The sequence below is a fragment of the Dipodomys merriami genome, unplaced genomic scaffold (assembly GCF_024711535.1).
Source record: "Dipodomys merriami isolate MVZ:Mamm:240054 unplaced genomic scaffold, mDipMer1.0.p SCAF_13, whole genome shotgun sequence".
NCBI classification, from domain to species: Eukaryota; Metazoa; Chordata; class Mammalia; order Rodentia; family Heteromyidae; genus Dipodomys; species Dipodomys merriami.
Window position 1 is genome coordinate 40,835,397 of NW_027202604.1, and position 17,459 is coordinate 40,852,855.

Genomic DNA, 17,459 nt, shown 5'->3' on the forward strand with positions numbered 1-17,459 from the left:
CACCCCAGAGCCCCACGGGGTCTCAGCCACTGCGGCTCCTCCCCTGCGCTTGTGGTCTCTTCTCAGCTGCCTCCCTCGCCTCACCAGGTCTCGAGCATGCAGGGACTCCACAGGACAGCCTTACTGGATCCTGCTTTAAAGTCCTTCCTCTTTGTCCTCTTGGCCTTCCACCGGATACAGTTCTTCCATCACCTAGAAGTGTCTGAAAGAGTCCCGTTTCTTTTTCTTTTCTTTCTTTTTTGTCGGTCCTGGGGCTTGAACTCTGGGCCTGGGCGCTGTCCCTCAGCTCTTCAGCTCAAGGGGAGCACTCTATTGCTTGAGCCACAGCGCCACTTCTGGTTTTCTGGTGGTTTATTGGAGATAAGTCTCACGGACTTTCCTGCCTGGGCTGGCTTTGAACCATGATCCTCAGATCTCAGCCTCCTGAGTAGCTAGGATGACAGGTGTGAGCCACCGGCACTCGGCTAGAGTCCCGTTTCTTAAAGTAATTTTACTCTCTACATAAACAACAGAGTGCAGGACCTAGCTCCTGGAAGCTCTGGGTGCACCCTGGATGAGCAATGAATACCTGTAGGGCTGACAGTGGAGCTCTCAGCCCACCTGCAGGTGTTACGTGGTGACAGGACATGTGCAGGAGGCTGGTGTGCCAGGACCGCACAGACCTATCTGCTCTGCTTTCTCTCCTTCCAGAGAGGAGGGGTTCATCTACCTCTCTGGATCCCCCTGCCTCCTCTCAGATGCCTGGGGGACTGCTCTCTCTTCACCCTGTCCCCCATCAATTGTCCATCACCAAGAGGGCACGCGTGAGTCTCCTCCATATACTGTTGCTCACTATCCCCCCCACCCCCGTTAGATACAGAACCCTCTTCATCTTGGGGCCTGCAAAGAGACACTGGGCCAGACCTTTCAAAGTCATGTGCAATGCTGTGTGTGTACTGTATACAAAGGGAGTCTTCTAAATTTGTAGCTGAAATGAAGTCTCAGCCCCAAAGGTGAAGAAATCACTGCTTTAGCCAATGTCCACGAATGTAACAGTCAACTAAAGAATGTGTTCAAAGACATGCCATTCCTGTGTGAGGCCCTGCTGCCCTGAGGACTGCCGGCTTTTCCTCAGAGGTCATCTACCTAATCGGGCTGGGCCCCCCACGCACAAAAGGCTTGGCAGGGCTGCCCTCTACCCTCCGCTCAAATGAGAGCTGAGACAACTCCCTTACTTGAAGCTTTTTTTTTTTTTTTTTTTTGCTTTGGCACATACTGGAGAGAATGTCCCATCAGATCACTCACTCTGCTTCTCTGTGATCACAGCGTCAGCACACACAAAGGGAGGCTTCCACAGAGTGAAGAGCATGCCCAGCCATTTGGAAGCAGTATACTCTCTTGCAGCCTTGCTGGAAACACCCCAGAAGCCGATGTCTGCCAGTGAGCTCATTACAAAACCTCTCACAGCCTCCCTGGGGATTATACCGGGAACTCCATGTATCCAAGCAGTCAGTACTGTTTCCAGATACTTTGTTTTTGCTATTGAGGTTGTACAAGATACCTTTGTTCATTTGTTTTTAAAGGGTTATTGCTAGTATGTACACATGTACTTTCTCATATTATATCCAATTACTTTGTTCTCTTACTATTATTCTGGAGCTCTTGCTACTTCTCTTTAAGAGAAAACTAGACTTCTGTGCTCTGTAGGCATCAGTTCTTGGCTGGTGAATTGATGACTCCGTACTGAATCTGGACAGAGGAAGTGAGGTGTCCTCTCTAAGCAGAAACTCTACATTATGTGTGACTGCTTTCAAAACCACCCTGAGGGTGGGGGACATGGCTCAAGTGGCAAGAATGGAGACTTGGGTTCAAACTTCTAAAAACAAACAAACAGGTAGCAGCTTCAAGAGCAGTTTGTTTCTAAGGCCCTATGGATGTACTAGGCTTAGCTGTCTTCTTTAAGCTTCTTAGGTGATTATAGTCAGTCATTCCTGATACTGAACATCAGGGGGCCAAATACCTCAGACTGTTTGGCTATAGAGCAGGCAGTTGGATCCAACTGTCCCCTGGACCCTCAGTAGACTGAGTGTAAGCACTCACATGTGGCACCTACATGCTACTTGGGTCCCATGGTAAGATGGTGGGATTCCAAGAATGGCTGCTCCAAAAGTGAGCTTGTTCCTCAAGAGATCCAGAGAGCACTGCAGGCTTCTTACCAGCCGCAAAAGTCACAGCTAACACGGTACTTCCACGACATTCCCTAGGCCAAGCAGTCACAAGGCCAGATGCAAGGGTGAGCAAGGGCAAAGGTACACTTCCACCTGTTGTGATTAGAAGCACCAGGCACATACAAAGAGAGTATAAAGTGTGCTGAACTATCACACAGCACCCCAAATTTACACAATTACTATATCAACTAAAAATAAGAAAGAAAAATAGACAAAATGCTAGTGCATACTTAACAAATGATAATTTATTAACACGGCTTCTATATGTAGTAGGACACAAAAATATTCACATGGCTCCCTACTTTATCCAGAGACTTGGAACCAAACCCAGTCAGACTTCTGAAAGAAAGCCTATTCAGCACTCAGAAAGCCCTGACCAGGTCTCGTCCCTGAAATAATCTTGTCATTCAGCATTTGGACCAAAAAATCAATTTGAATGTGGTAGCCACAGTTTAATTTTTTTTTTAATTGTGAAAATACCATACAGAGGGGTTACAATTACATGAGGCTACAGTTTAATTTCTAAAAGTTTCCCCATTCTGATTCTGTTCTTTTCCAAGCTGCAGAAATTCCCATCAAATAAATTTTGTGGGGCTGGGAAGGTGGCTCAGTGGTAGAGCATTTGCTTGCATGCATGAGGCCCTGGGTTCGATTCCTCAGCACCACACAAGCAGAAAAAGCCAGAAGTGGCGCTGTGGCTCAAGTGGTAAAGAGCTATCCTTAATCTGAAAAGCTAAGGGACAGTGCCTAGGCCCACAGTTCAGGCCCCACAACCAATAAATAAATAAATAAATAAAATTTATGGAATTATTATATTATTTTGTCGGTTGTGGGGCCTGGGCACTGTCCCTCAGCTCTTCAGCTCCTGGCTACCACTCTACCACTTGAGCCACAGCAACACTTCAGGCTTTTTTCGGTTTATATGGTACTGAGGAATCAAGCCCAGGGCCTCATGCACGTGAAGCAAGCACTCTACCACTGAGCCACCTTCCCAGCCCCAAATAAATTTTCCCACTTGGAAGCTTGATTTGTGCATGCCCTCAGATAGACCTTTGTTATTAAAATCAGCAAGGCCAGAGACATTTACAAAAGTGGTCAAAGTACTCATTGCTCCATTAGAAAATAAGTAGCTGGCTAAGGGGGGTGGGGGGACATGCTGCCTCAGGGCAGAAGGCGCCCCCTGCAGGTGAGGTGGGGTGAGTGGGAACCACCCAGGCCCTGTTGAAGGGCCCAAGTTCTAGCCCTGTGCTTGTGCTGGCTCAGTGCACAACCCTTTCCTGCTGGCTTCAGCCACCCCAGCCCTGACTTTGGATGCCTCAGAGCAACATCTCTGAGCAGAATCCCCTAGCTAGGCTGCTTGACTTCACAGTTCAGTCCCACATCGTCCATCGTGTGTGTGTGTGTGTGTGTGTGTGTGTGTGTGTGTGTGTGTGTGTGTGTGTGTGTGTGTGTGTGTGTGTGTGTGTGTGTGTGTGTGTGTGTCTGCTTGACTTCACAGTGCAGTCCCACATCGTCCATTGTGTGTGTGTGTGTGTGTGTGTGTGTGTGTGTGTGCGCGCGCGCGTGTGTGTGTGTCTGACCTTGAGGATGGATCCCAGGGGCTGGGCGCTGTCCCTGAGCTTTTGTGCTCAAGGCCTGCACTCTTCCTTGAGCCACAGCTCTACTTCGTAAGAGTCTCACAGACTTTCCTGCCTGAGCTGGCTTTGAACCATGATCCTCAGATCTCAGCCTCCTGACTAGCTAGGATTATAAGCATGAGCCACCAGTGTCCAGCTGAGGATTTACTTTTAAGAAGTATTTCTTGGGGCTGGGAAGGTGGCTCAATGGTAGAGCGCTTGCCTTGCATGCATGAGGCCCTGGGTTTGATTCTTCAGCACCACATAAGCAGAAAAAGCCGGAAGTGGCGCTGTGGCTCAAGTGGTAGAGCACTAGTCTTGAGCTGAAGAGCTGAGGGACAGCGCCCAGGCCCAGAGTTCAAGCCCCATGACCGACAAAAAAAAAAGTATTTCTCATACTTGTTTCTCTAATTTTGTGATCTATTTGTACTACAGGTACAATTACTAAAACTTGAAGTCAATTATTGTTATTGTTTAAATCTCTTAAAACATATGCAATCATCACAAAAAAATGAAGGAAAACTGGTGTCACATGACAGTGCTCAGGAAGACCGGCATATACCCTCCAGTGGCCCCCACCCAGTGTCTCCAAGTCCTTCTAGTATCAGGAGTCCTTCTTCAGTTAATCAAATAGCCTAGGCCAAGCATGGTGGCACACACTTACCATCCTAGCACGGGGGAAGCAGACCAGGAGGATCAAAAGTTTGAAGCTAGCCTGGGTTACACAAAGAACCATCCTGAGTCCCATTGGTACACTGCGGCAGGACTCAGCCCTCTCCACCTACCCCGTGGATTTCCAAGAGGGTTACAGTGAGCCACTTGCCTCCTCCCAGGGCTCTTCCAGCTTCGCACACTAAACCTTGTTCTGAGCGGCAGACTCCTACAGCCAACCACACCACACACTTGACAATTTCTCTAGATCAGCATATTGAAGCCAGAGCTTGCCATCTTTGTTTCTATCCCTGCTCTTCCCCCTCTTCACAGTCAGGGGAGTATTTATTCTTTGATTCTCAGAGACAATGATGCACAGCCTGGTCACTGCTGTACTTCTATGAATATTACACGGTACCTGACATGGAGAATATACTTGTGTCAGTTTAACTGCTGTACCACAGTTATAAAGGACCCTGAATGCAAGGGACTTGGAACAAATGCTAACTTATCACTTTATGCCTCTCTGCTTGGCTGGTCTCTGTTCACCTGCATTTAGAAGCAAGGCTGAAGCACTGGTCCCTAAAATGTCAGTCTCACAGCCAGAGGGAAGGAATGAGGAGCTATAAAGACTTAATGACAGCCTGAAAGCTTCCTCAGCCACTCACATTCCACTGCTTAAGAGCAGACTGACGGACAGGGCAGGTTAGCTTTGTTTCCCATGATCTACGTGGAAATAACGAACAGCACAGCCTACTACAGGGCATATAAATGTACTACGAATGTTAATACAATGAATAGTCTCATGGGCAACTTCTTTCCTGATTGAGGACCTGACTGCCTGATGCAGTTAGAGAATGGGCTTTGCACCAGAGTTGCAGGTTTGTGTCTGAGACAGGAGAGCCCGTCCATTGACCCAGGAAGCCAATCTCTCTCTCAGGTGAGACAGAAGCCTCACACATCAGGGCCCACATGGGCTGGAGGCTGGCCAGGGTGCTGTGTGGCCACCTCCTAAGGCCCTTCAGCCTGTTTCTCTCTCTATACCTGGCCTGACCTCTGGCCTTTGGCCCAGCTCCCACATCAGACCACGATCCTTGAGCCCTGAACGGTCATGTTGCAGGGCCAGGGGTTCTCTTCATATCTTGTCGACCTCACTGTTGGGGCTCAGCGCTCCAGTAGAGGACATGCCTGGAGGAATCACTGTGAGCCAAAATTCCACACTGGCCCCCATCTAAAGGACTGCCCATGAGGGACATCTGGTGTGGCCTTCAATACCTGATCAGAGTCTCCTTTAGGGTCAGACCTAGAGGGTGGAGGATCCAGGAAATTAGGCCATATACCCTACAGTCCAAGCAAGTCTCCAGGCAGCCATGATATGCCAGAAGAGTCATGGGGTATAAGGCTTGCATGACAAAAACTAGGGAGATCTCCCCTACAGTAGGAGTACAAAACGGCACAAGCCCAAGCCTAAAGTCTTAGTTGAAGAGGCAAGCATACACCATGGGTTACCACACATCCAAAGATGTCTCCAAAGACTTCCCACATCCAGCAAGGGGAAAAAAAATCTCCAGGACATGTTGCTATATTTAAAAGGGAAAAGAGGAGAATATATACACTATTTGCATCAATTATTGTAACCTTGAAATAGATATTGTATACAGATAGATTTGTACTGGTCTAAATTTGTAAAAATTTAACAAAAAACTCACAAGCCAGGTGTTGGTGGCAGCTCAGGTCTTTAATCCTAGCTACTCAGGAGGCTGAGATCTGAGGATCCTGGTTCAAAGCCAGTCAGGAAAGTCCCTGAGACTCTTATCTCCAATTAACCACATAAAAATGGGAAGTAGAGCTGTGGCTCAAAGTGGTATAGCACTAGCTTTGAGCAAAAAACTCAGAGATGGGGCTGGGAATGTGGCTCAGTGATAGAGTACTTATCTAGCATGCACAAAGCCCCGGATTCGATTCCTTAATACCACATAAACAGAAAATAATAACAAAAACAAAAACAAACAAAAAACTCAGAGACAGCACCCAGGCCTTCAATTCAACCAAACAAAACCAAAACAAAACAAAATGGAAAAAAAAAAAAAAAAAAACCTTGGGAGAAACGTGCAAAAAACAAGTACAAGGGGGGAGGGGGGAGGCTGGGAAGGGATGTGAAGGGTAAACCAAAGGAGGAGGGTGCAATGCTTGGTAAGAAATGTACGCATTGGGGCTGGGAAGTTGGCTCAGTGGTAGAGCGCTTGCCTTGCATGCCTGAGGCCCTGGGTTCGATTCCTCAGCACCACATAAGCAAAAACAAAAAAGCCAGAAGTGGTGCTGTGGCTCAAGTGGTAGAGCGCTAGCCTTGAGCTGAAGAGCTGAGGGACAGCACTCAGGCCCAGAGTTCAGGCCCCACAACTGGACCCAAAAAAAAAAAAAAAAAAAAAGAAATGTACGCATTATCCTGCCCATGTAATTGTAACCCCTCTGTACAGTATGTTCACAAATAAAATAAAATAAAATTTAAAAAAAAAACAAGTACAAGCTCCTCTAGGGGATGCAGAAGAACAGGGCAGAAAGAATGTAAAGCATTTCAAAGCAAACTTTTTTAGAAAATTATCTTTTCCTTTGGGGCACATAAATGTATTCCCTCCCCTCACCCTTGTAAGTTAATTATAAAGAGAAAGAGACAGCACTATGCCTTTCCTTATCAGACATTAAATCTTTGCCTCTGACACCTGTACCTCCTTATACACAGGGGTGACTGAGGTTTCCAGGCTGGCAAGACCAGGCTGTGTGGTCGGGCCTAATTTGCATGGTGGGGCATTCACATCCTGGCTGCTGTCCTGGCTAGGCGGCCTTCCCAGGAAAGGGCAGGACAAGGAGTTTTGTCCTGCTGTAAATGGAGACTCAGAGCCCGGAAATGTGGGCTGGGCTCTGATGAGGGGGGAGCCCTGAGACCAGCCCTTGCTGGGCTTGCTGCTGGGGGGCTCAGGAATGCTAGTGCTGCAGCCAAGGGCAGTCTGTCCACAACTCAGAATGAGCTGCCTCAAGGAAGTGGACCTTTTTGCTGTGAGCCCCAGTTCCTAAAGATGCCAGGAGGGAAGATGTACCATGTACCCCATCCCATGCATGACTCCAGTGGAAGAATACAGAGAAGGGGGTTCCTCCCACCCCAGGGCCTCCTCTGCATGCCTGTGGCAATATTGCCTTGCTCATGCAGAAGACAAGCCAGCTATGTTGAAGGGCCTTTGGCTTCATTCCACCACTAGCTAGGAGGATCTTCTCTGGAATCCCCTTATCCTGACAGTGTAAAGGAAGACAATGCCTTCCACATCTACCCTGAAGTCTCACTACTACCTCAGAGAGAAGTCTCGGGAATGGAACCACGGCTGGATGGACTTCCCTCACAGGATAATGCCTGACCCTTGGGCCTGTGGAAACTCCAAGGAGAATCATCTTGCAAACTAGAATCTGTCTTCTACACCATTCACTCACCTACTCTTTTATGACCCCTTAAAACTGTCCACACACCCTCTTATCCTCCTCCCTTATAGAAAAGGGGTATATAAAAACATGTTGGTCTGGAGGTAGGGGAGATTGCATTTTGTGATTGCTTTTGTGCATATAATAAATTGGTGTGTCTTTTCTCCAATCTCTCTTTGTCAACTTCTTTCAATAAACTTCAAAGAGCAGAGGTGAAGTTTCCCTTGCTGCTACAGTACATGCATGTGCATAAATATGTGTACATATGTATGTGTATATATATATATATATACATGTATATATATATGTATATATATATATATATACATGAAAAGTCTTTAAGCTTGGTTTATTATTACTTGAGTGTGTACAAAAATACCTGCGTACATTTGGTGATGGGTTATCACAGATCCCTGAAGGGGTACACCATGCATGATACGGGATGAGAGGAGACAGAGCAGGGGGACCTTGGGCACCAAGTTTTGTTTGTTTGTTTGCTTTTAGTTAAGAAAGTACACTAAGCTGGGCGCCAGTGGCTCACGCCTATAATCCTAGCTATGCAGGAGGCTGAGATCTGAGGATCACGGTTCAAAGCCAGCCCAGGCAGGAAAGTCCATGAGACTCTTATCTCCAATAAACCACTCAGAAAACCAGAAGTAGTTCTGTGGCTCAAGTGGTAGGGGGCTCACCTTGAGCTGAAGAGCTGAGGGACAACGCCCAGGCCCAGAGTTCAAGCCCCATGACTGACAAAAAAGAAAAGAAAAGAAAGCACACTAGTGGGCTTAGGCAGGAAGAACATGAGTTCAAGGGCAGCCTGAACCCCATGATGTCTCCAGCAAAACAAAATCAAGAAAGTGAAAATAATTATGTAAGATATGATTGCAATGACTCATGCATGCAGAATTACAAAAAATAGATACCTATCCTTTTTCACATGGAAGTGGACCCGTTTTGGAGGTGGCAGCTAGGAGACAGGTAGGTAAGGAGGAAGGGTGTGGCACAGGCTCAGTCAGACAGGCTCAGGGAGTCCTTGTAATTGCAGGAGTCGTGACTTGGCCAGGGAAGCCTCACACAACCCCCACCTAGGCAGCTGCAAGGATCACCTCCTCCCAGAAGTCACCTTGATTTGTGAAGGGGCCAGCTACAGAAGATGCTCAAACTGGTTGCTCAGACTTCTCTTCCCCTTCCTAGCTTTTTTTCTTTTGTCCTTTTAAATGCAACTATGTAAAAGACCATTTTGAAGAACCTGAGTCCCCCAGTCTCTTCTCATATGCCTTGGGGCAAAATAGTTGGATGCACAGAAATAATTAGAAACTTTTGAAATTCAAGCCCTCTGCTGACATTTCTACAAAGAGTAAAGAGGCTGAAGTATGTACCCACTGGGAAAAATACTGGTAGGAAAGAATCAAGGTGCCTAACAAGATGCATAAAGTACTCACACTTAAAGATTTATCCCAACTTTTAATCACAACAAAGTCAGTCAAGGCTATTTGGAACACATGCATATTTGGATAACTCACCTGCAATGTGACAGCTATTAAAAGGTTATCTTATGTCTCTATTGATCTAGCTTCTTGACTTACCTAGGCTCTATCTGTGATCAATGAAGGCAATGACTCACTCTCGCATACATCTGTCCATCTGCATCTCCTGAGAATAAAGCCAAACCTAAAGATTGTGTACTACAAACCACAAAGCCAGCTGGGCACTGGTGGCTCACTCCTGTAATGCTAGCTACACAGAAGGCTGAGATCTGAGGATCACGGTTCAAAGCCAGCCCAGGCAAGAAACTCCGTGAGACTCTTATCTCCAATAAAAAAAAAAAAAAAAAAAACCACTAGAAAACCAGAAGTGGTGCTGTGCCTCAAGCAGTAGAGCGCTCACCTTGAACTGAAGAGCACAAGGACAGCATCCAAGCCCAGAGTTCAAGCCCCACAACTGACAACAACAACAACAACAAAAAACCCACAAGCCATTATCACAACTAATAGCATTAACAATAATCCATACCTCCAATATTCATATCTTTATTTAAGTTGTCCCAAATATCTTAAGAATGCTTTTTCTAGCTTTCTCTTCAAAAGCCATCCAGTCCCTTCTCATGAGCTACATTACTAGGTTGTGACATCTTCTTAGAATGGATACCCAGAAGCTACTTTTGTTGAAAAGTACCTACTCTTCACTTGTCCTTCCTGCAAATGTGCAAATGTAACTGAAAATACAAGTGTGGCATCTCTGTTCCCATTTTGCCTCTATGTCCTTTGCTCTGAGTCATTCTCTCTGGCACCTGTCAGCCAGATCTGGGAAGGATAGGACTGATGGATAACAAACATCCTGTGATGGAAATCAACGCTGCCCCTGCCAGGCAAAGATGACTTTCTTCTTGTAACACTCCAGAAATAAGGAACAACCCAACCATACATCTGAGCTCCAGACCTCATCCCTGACTAGGATTATTAATGGCTATGCATATCTTTACCCCTTCTCCTCCAATACGTCCCCTATTTAAGCCTAAAGCTCCCTATTTTTTTTTAAAAAAAATGTATACTCTGTAATTCTGCCGATCTTTCTTAAATGGATTCATTTAATTTGTTCCTAAATACACATGCTCACACATGCAGACACACACACACACACACACACACACACACACACACACACACACACACTTTCTAAAGTAGACTGTTAAGAGTGGTAGCCTTGAACAAAGGAGCTCAGTGACAGCACTTAGCCCTTGAGTTCAAGCTCCAGGATTAGTACAACCAAAAAAGTTACACTCTATACTTGTGACTAGCAACATCACTTCATTATATTTGCATGAGAATTAAAACAAATGCAAGGTCATAGCAGCACCATTCACAATCGTGAAACAGCCCAAATGCCCATCTACCAATGAAGCTTGACGGATGCAAGGCTCACACAGGAGAGACAGAAGCCCCTCAAGGTCAGGCTCTGGGACTTGCACAGGATATGTGGGCACATCCTATGTGTCACAGGCTAGCCTGACTTTAAGCACAGAGAAATAAACTCCTGCATGTGATGTTCAGAGGCACAAAGTCACCATGCAGAGAGGGAGCAGACACAGGTGTGACTCACCTGTCCTCATCTGCACCTTAAGCCAGAGCCTCTCTCTCTGCTCACTTTCCACTCCTCCACCATGAGTACCTGTGTGGCCACTCAGGACCCCATGCAATGCCCCACGAGCAGGCCACTCTGCCAGGTAGACCCACAGTGGGAACACTCCGGGGCAGGGCATGCGCATGCTCATTTTAAAGTTAGTATGCCACTTTATACTTACATCCTCAGTATAAAAGTGCTGCCTTTGTTTTCTGTGTGCCAGTGGCTCATACCTGTAGATCTAGCTATTCGGGAGGCTGAGATCTGAGGATCACAGTTCAAAGCCAGCCTGGGCTGGAAAGTCCATGAGACTCTTATCTCCAATTAACCACCAGAAAACCAGAAGTGGCGCTGTGGATCAGATGGTAGAGTGCTTGCCTTGAGCTGAAGAGCGCAGGGACAGTGCCCAGACCTAGAGTTCAAGCCCCACAACCGACCAAAATTTAAAAAAAAAAAAAAAAAAGCTGTGGCACCAGGCCTGAGTGGAAAAGCTAAGGGACAGAGTCCAGGCCCTAAGTTCAACTCCAGTATTGGCACAAAACAAAATCTCTGCTCATTCACTGGCTCTTTCATTTTTACCAATCTGGTGACAAAATACTAAACTGTACCTTTAAACTTTTCTGTTGGTTACCAGGGAAAGCGAGAGTCCATTTGTGTGTTCACATTACTGCTCTAACAGGAAGATAAAGATGTGAAAAGGAAACCACCGCCTAAAGCACCCGTGTCCCCAGCTAAGTATCCACAGATCTGACCAGCGGGTGGCAGCACAGAGCTGCAAAGGACCCAAATCCTGGTGTTCTGGAAACCTGGGGGGTTGGAGGGAGAGGGGACAGGGGAAGGGGGGAGCAGTGGCACTGGCAGTACCCCACAGCCCAGGTTCTAAGATCAGGACAAGAGGCCATGGCAGCTGGTCAAAGGTGCCACGGAAGAGGCCTTAGAGAGCCCCCTAGTGAGAGCCAACGTTGGATGAGATCATTAATTCAGCTCTGCTATGGATTTAAGGACCTGCTGCTGGAGCCATACCTATTTATACACACCAGAGCCTCCGGAGGAGAGCAGAGGTCTGGACGGAGACATACCAGGGCACAGATGCCAGGTTTCCGTCCCCAGTGTGTGGGTCTAACCTAGGGCTATTGCTATTGCTAGCAAGGATAGAGCACCTCTTGTTCCCCGTCCCCCTCTTCCTGCTCCTCCAGCTGTTCGCTTTCTCCTCCATCTCCTCCTCACTCTGCTCCATGGCCTGTCAGGCTCTCAGAGCCTGCACTGTGTGGCAAAACCAGATTTTCTGTCTCACTTTCCACTTTCTCTCCAAGCCCCGGACTGCTCTGCAATGTGTGCAATTGATTCTGGTCCAGCTCAAAGTGGGGTGATGCAAAGCCCTGCGTGCGCATCCCGGGACCCTTTCATCTGTTACACAATGGAAAGCAAGGTTGCACCATCTCAGAGGCTGGCCAGCACACATTCAGCACACCAGAGCAAAGCAAACGGGTAGAGATCCCACTCTCCTCATGCACCCATCTGGCACCGGTCTTTGCAAAGAGTTGATCCACTCCTTCTGAGAGTAAGGGGTCCTAAGCACAGGCTCTGATGGCAAGGTCTGTAAGGACCACCCTTTCAGTTTCTCTAGGGAGGGTGAGCCCTCTGGCTCCCCAACTTGAACACTCCAATTAGAGGAGTTGTGAGAGTAGATCAACCTTGGGCTACTGAGGGGGGTAGGGATGGAGCCGAAGTCCATGTAGGCTTACTCAAGAAGTGAAGTATTGGGCTGGGAAGGTGGCTCAGTGGTAGAGCGCTTGCCTTGCATGCCTGAAGCCGATTCCTCAGCACCACATCAGCAAAAAGAAAAAAAGCCAGAAGTGGCACTGTGGCTCAAGTGGTAGAGTGCTAGCCTTGAGCTGAAGAGCTGAGGGACAGCACCCAGGCCCAGAGTTCAGGCCCCACGACTGGACCCCCACCCCAAACAAAAGTGAAGCAGGATAAAGTAAGGTTAAATCAGTGAAAACACGATCAAATTTTAGTAGGCCAAGCATGGTGTCACATACCTGTAATCCTAGCTGCTTGGGAGGCAAAGATCAGGAGGATCACAGTTCAAGGCCACCCTGAGCAAAAAGTAACACTCATCTCAACAAACAAGCTATCTGTGGTGGTATGTAATTCCAGCTATGCAGGAAGTTTAAGAAAGAGGATCATGGTCCCAATCTGGCCTGGGTAAAACTTTGAGATATTATCAGTTAAATAACTGAAGACAAAAAGATGTAAGGGACTGACACAAGGGAAAAAGCATTTGCCTGGCAAGTGTAAAGCCCTGAGTTCAAACCCCAATGCTGCCAAAAATAAAGTTTAGAAGCTAAGGGATTTTCTGCTCTCTCTCTCTCTCTCTCTCTCTCTCTCTCTCTCTCTCTCTCTCTCTCTCTCTCTCTCTCTCTCTCTCTCTCTGTCTTGAACTCAGGGGCTTGAACTCAGGGTCTAGGCACTGCCCCTGAGACTGTGTGCTCAAGGCTAACACTCTACCACTTAAGCCATAGCATCACTCCTGGCTTTTTCTGAGTAGTTAACTGGAGATAAGAGTCTCCTTGACTATACTGCCCAGGCTGGCTTCAAACCATGATTCTTAGATCTCAGCCTCCTGAGTAGCTAGGATTATAGGCATAAGCCACCAGTGCCCAGCTGAGATTTTCTTTTAAATCTAAGTATCTGTATGCAGTGAGGTGAATTTTAGGGCATAAAGGCACAGATAATTTTAAGTGCAATTCGTTGCAATCTGTTTCCTACTTTTTTCTTTGCCGGTCCTGGGGCTTGAACTCAGGACCTGGGCACTGTCCCTAAGCTGCTTTTGCTTAAGGCTAACACTCTACCATTTGAGCCACTTCCCACTTTCTCCATTTATGTGGCACCGAGAAATTGAACCCAGGACTTCATGCATGCTAGGTAAGCACTCTACAACTAAGCCACATTCCCAGCCCCTATTTCCCAAAATCCCAGTCAGTTTAGGAGCTCCACATCTTCTTCCCTAGTCGGTAGGATTTGACCAATGCCATCTGCGGACCACACCATCATTCCTCTGCTGTGGATGCTGTCTGTGTTTTCTCTCCAGGTGGTGCCACCTAGCAAATCTTCCTTCTCTGAGCTACGGCTCCACTCTCTCTTGCAAGAGAAACATTTGACTGTTAATTTGCTTCTGTTCCCTCTGGGGGTCAGAACAGTGGCCCCTGCCATGTTCTGAGCCTGACCTTGTGAATGGGTTCTGTGACATGTTAATATAAGGCGTGTCCATCTGCTGACGGTACAGTGGGGTATTATTCTGTACTATCTGGGTGGACCCAATGATTTTGCCTTACATATGAAAAAGGGACACAGGCTAGGCAGTAGAAATGATAGGAAGTAAACTTGACTGGCCACTGCTGGCATTGAAGATGGAGGAAGGAGCTGTGTGACACTGGTAAAGGCCAGGAGAAAGACAGCCAGCCCTACTAACAACTTGACTGCAGCCCAAGGACCCACTGTGTACCTCTATAAGGAAGTGCATTAATGTTGTTTTAAGCTATAAGGAAGTGCATTAATGTTGTTTTAAGCTACTAAGTGCCCAATAATTTGTTATAATGGCCTGTTGTTATTCAGCTTTCTATCACTATGACGAAATCCCCGAGATAAACATTACAAGGATGGAAGTTTTGCTTTGGCTCACAGTGTCTGTTGGAGGGTGTCTCAGGGCCTGTGGCAAGGTGGCCCATCGTGGTGGGAGCGCATGATAGAGCAAGATGTCCACCTCATCATGGCTGGGTCCCAATACTCTGTTGTAGGACACACCCTCACTTCCTCCTATTAGTCTCCACCTCCCAAAGGTTCTGCCTCTCTAGGAGTGCCACAGGCTGGGGGACAAGCCTCAACACATGGGCCTTTAGAAGATACTTTAGATCCAAACTACAGAATAACCATAGGACACAAATGTGCTCTCCACAGATGGAAAACTAAGACTCAGAAAGGGGAGGGAAATTAACGGATGTCACAAAGCAAATATGTGACTGAATGCTTCAAAGCGAGCAAGGCCAAGGTGACATGCAATACTACACTGGGGTCGACCTGAAACAATGGTAGGCTTTATCAAACTCCAACCAAAACAGAAAAGTCAATCCCCTCAGACCTCTCTACCCACTGCATGGAATGACCAGTGGAGTTCAACATCTATAAATGATGGGAGGTTTAATGAAGATTTCTAGAGAAAGGAAACTGGGTTATATTGAACCCACAGGCTTCGATTTCCTATCTGCTGTAAGCATTTCTGTGTTCCTAATTCCCTGGGTGCTTCTGGAATTTTTCCCAACTGCCTGGAGTACTGACTGGAAGCAGTCCATTACAACGTCTTCTGCTCAAGTCCAGAAATTTTACATCTCCATCAGGGCAACCCAAGTCTACTCTGACTCCTGTGTTCACAAGTACACACTAGAATCTACCATTTAGTACTCAGGTAAGAAAACTCTTCCACTGACAGGTCCTCCTCAACCAACTTCCAAGACCTTGGTGAGCCCTGGAGAGCCCCTAGCTCCAAAGGTGTTATTTTTTCCAAACATATACAAGGTTGTCCCAAGAGGAATTCTGATGACCTCATTCTCCATCTCTGCGTATGTCGGATGGGCATTCTAAGTCTGTTCTAGAATCAAGGAGCACTAGAATCCACTTTAAGTTAGTTGTCCCTAATTCTGGGGACTCTCTGGAAGGAGGAGAGCAGAAGTTGTGGTGACAGGCCACCATGTGAGCTAGAGACATGGGGCATACTGGACTCATAGAAAGGTCTTTCTTCTCAGGGGCACATGAGGTCCCAGACTCCCAGGTAGTAGGAGAGAAGGCAAGAGCTCCCTGGGCAGCAGAACCTCATAGTGAGTTCCATCTGTGGTGTTTAAGGCACATGGCTAAAGGTTCTGGGGCTCTCCTGGAATGAGGAAACACCTTCAAATGCACAGGGAGCCTGGGGTTCTCCCTGGGACTGAAACCCTGCCACAAGGAAGTGAAAAGAACCAAGGCCAGCCTAGCAAGAGTTGGCTCTTGCTCACTCTGGTTAACTCCATCACTTTCAGTAAATCCACTGCTGCACTTGATCCTGGCAAACCTTTTGGTATTGTTTTCCTTCATCTCTAAAATAGAAGTAATGACACATTACACAGTTACCCTTCAGTATTCACAGGAAACACCCGAATCCAGAGGTGCTCAAGCCCTTTACACAACATAGCATATCTTACACAGCATAGCAAAATCCTACATATATCCTATGATTTTTGGGGGGAGGAGAGTATCAGTCGGGGGACTTGAACTGGGCCTGCACATTGTCCCTCAGCTCTTCAGCTCAAGGCTAGCGCTCTACATCTTGAGCCACAGCGCCACTTCTGGCTTTCTGGTGGTTAATTGGAGATGACTTTCCTGCCTGGACAGGCTTTGAACGGCAATCCTCAGATCTCAGCTGTGAGCCACCAGTACCCAGCCATCTTATGGATTTTAAATAAGCTCCAGACAGCTTATAATGCTCCATAAAATAGGAATGCTATATCCTGTGTTTCTTATAGAGAATAATGACAATTTCTTAAACTTATAAGCATTTGGTTTTTTTTTCTTAAAAAAATGTAATCCATGGTTGGGTGACTCCACAAACCCTGAGATCTGATTATATTCGTAAGGTGAACCATGAGGCATGTACTCTGAGAACTAGCTGCCTTGAAGAAGCAGAGGGGAGGAAGCAGATGGAAAAGGAGGAGACATGGTGGTGAGGTGGATATTGGTCTCTACTCGTGCAGGCCCCACCAGACCTGCACCACAATGCGTGAAGGTGACGCACTGGAGCTCTCCTGCCAACCTAAACCCTAGGAATTCCCACCTCTGAAAGAGCGCAGCCTCAGCCTGGCTGCGGTCCACTGTCTCAGAACCAGCATTTTGGTACACTCAACCCAATGACACTCATTTGCTTCGTACTTCTTAAAAGAACTCGAGAGTAACAAACATGGAAGTACATGGCAAGAAAGAACGCTATCCTACACCTAACCTAGCAGACCCAAGAGGGAAATGGCCTGAACAAGAGGAGGTGAAGTGTGTCTAGGGCTCACTTTGGCACAGGGCCTAAGCCTGCAACTGGATGTCCAATAAGGGGAGACCAAAGGGACACTGCAATGCTATTCAGGAGTCTGTACACATTCTCAGGGATGGTGTTTAAGGGAAGCAGTCCTGTTTCGGTTCTCTGGAAAAGGAACTTACTTCATACCTAACAGACAAGTCCACAGGAAGTTGACAGTGGATATCTCTCCAGTAGGGTGTGAGGAATAGATTAGGAAGTTTCCTCTTTGAGTCTCACCAGTTTTGGGCCCGAAAAATTTCAAGCTGCATCATTTATAAGAGACATGAGATTTATGCACATCTC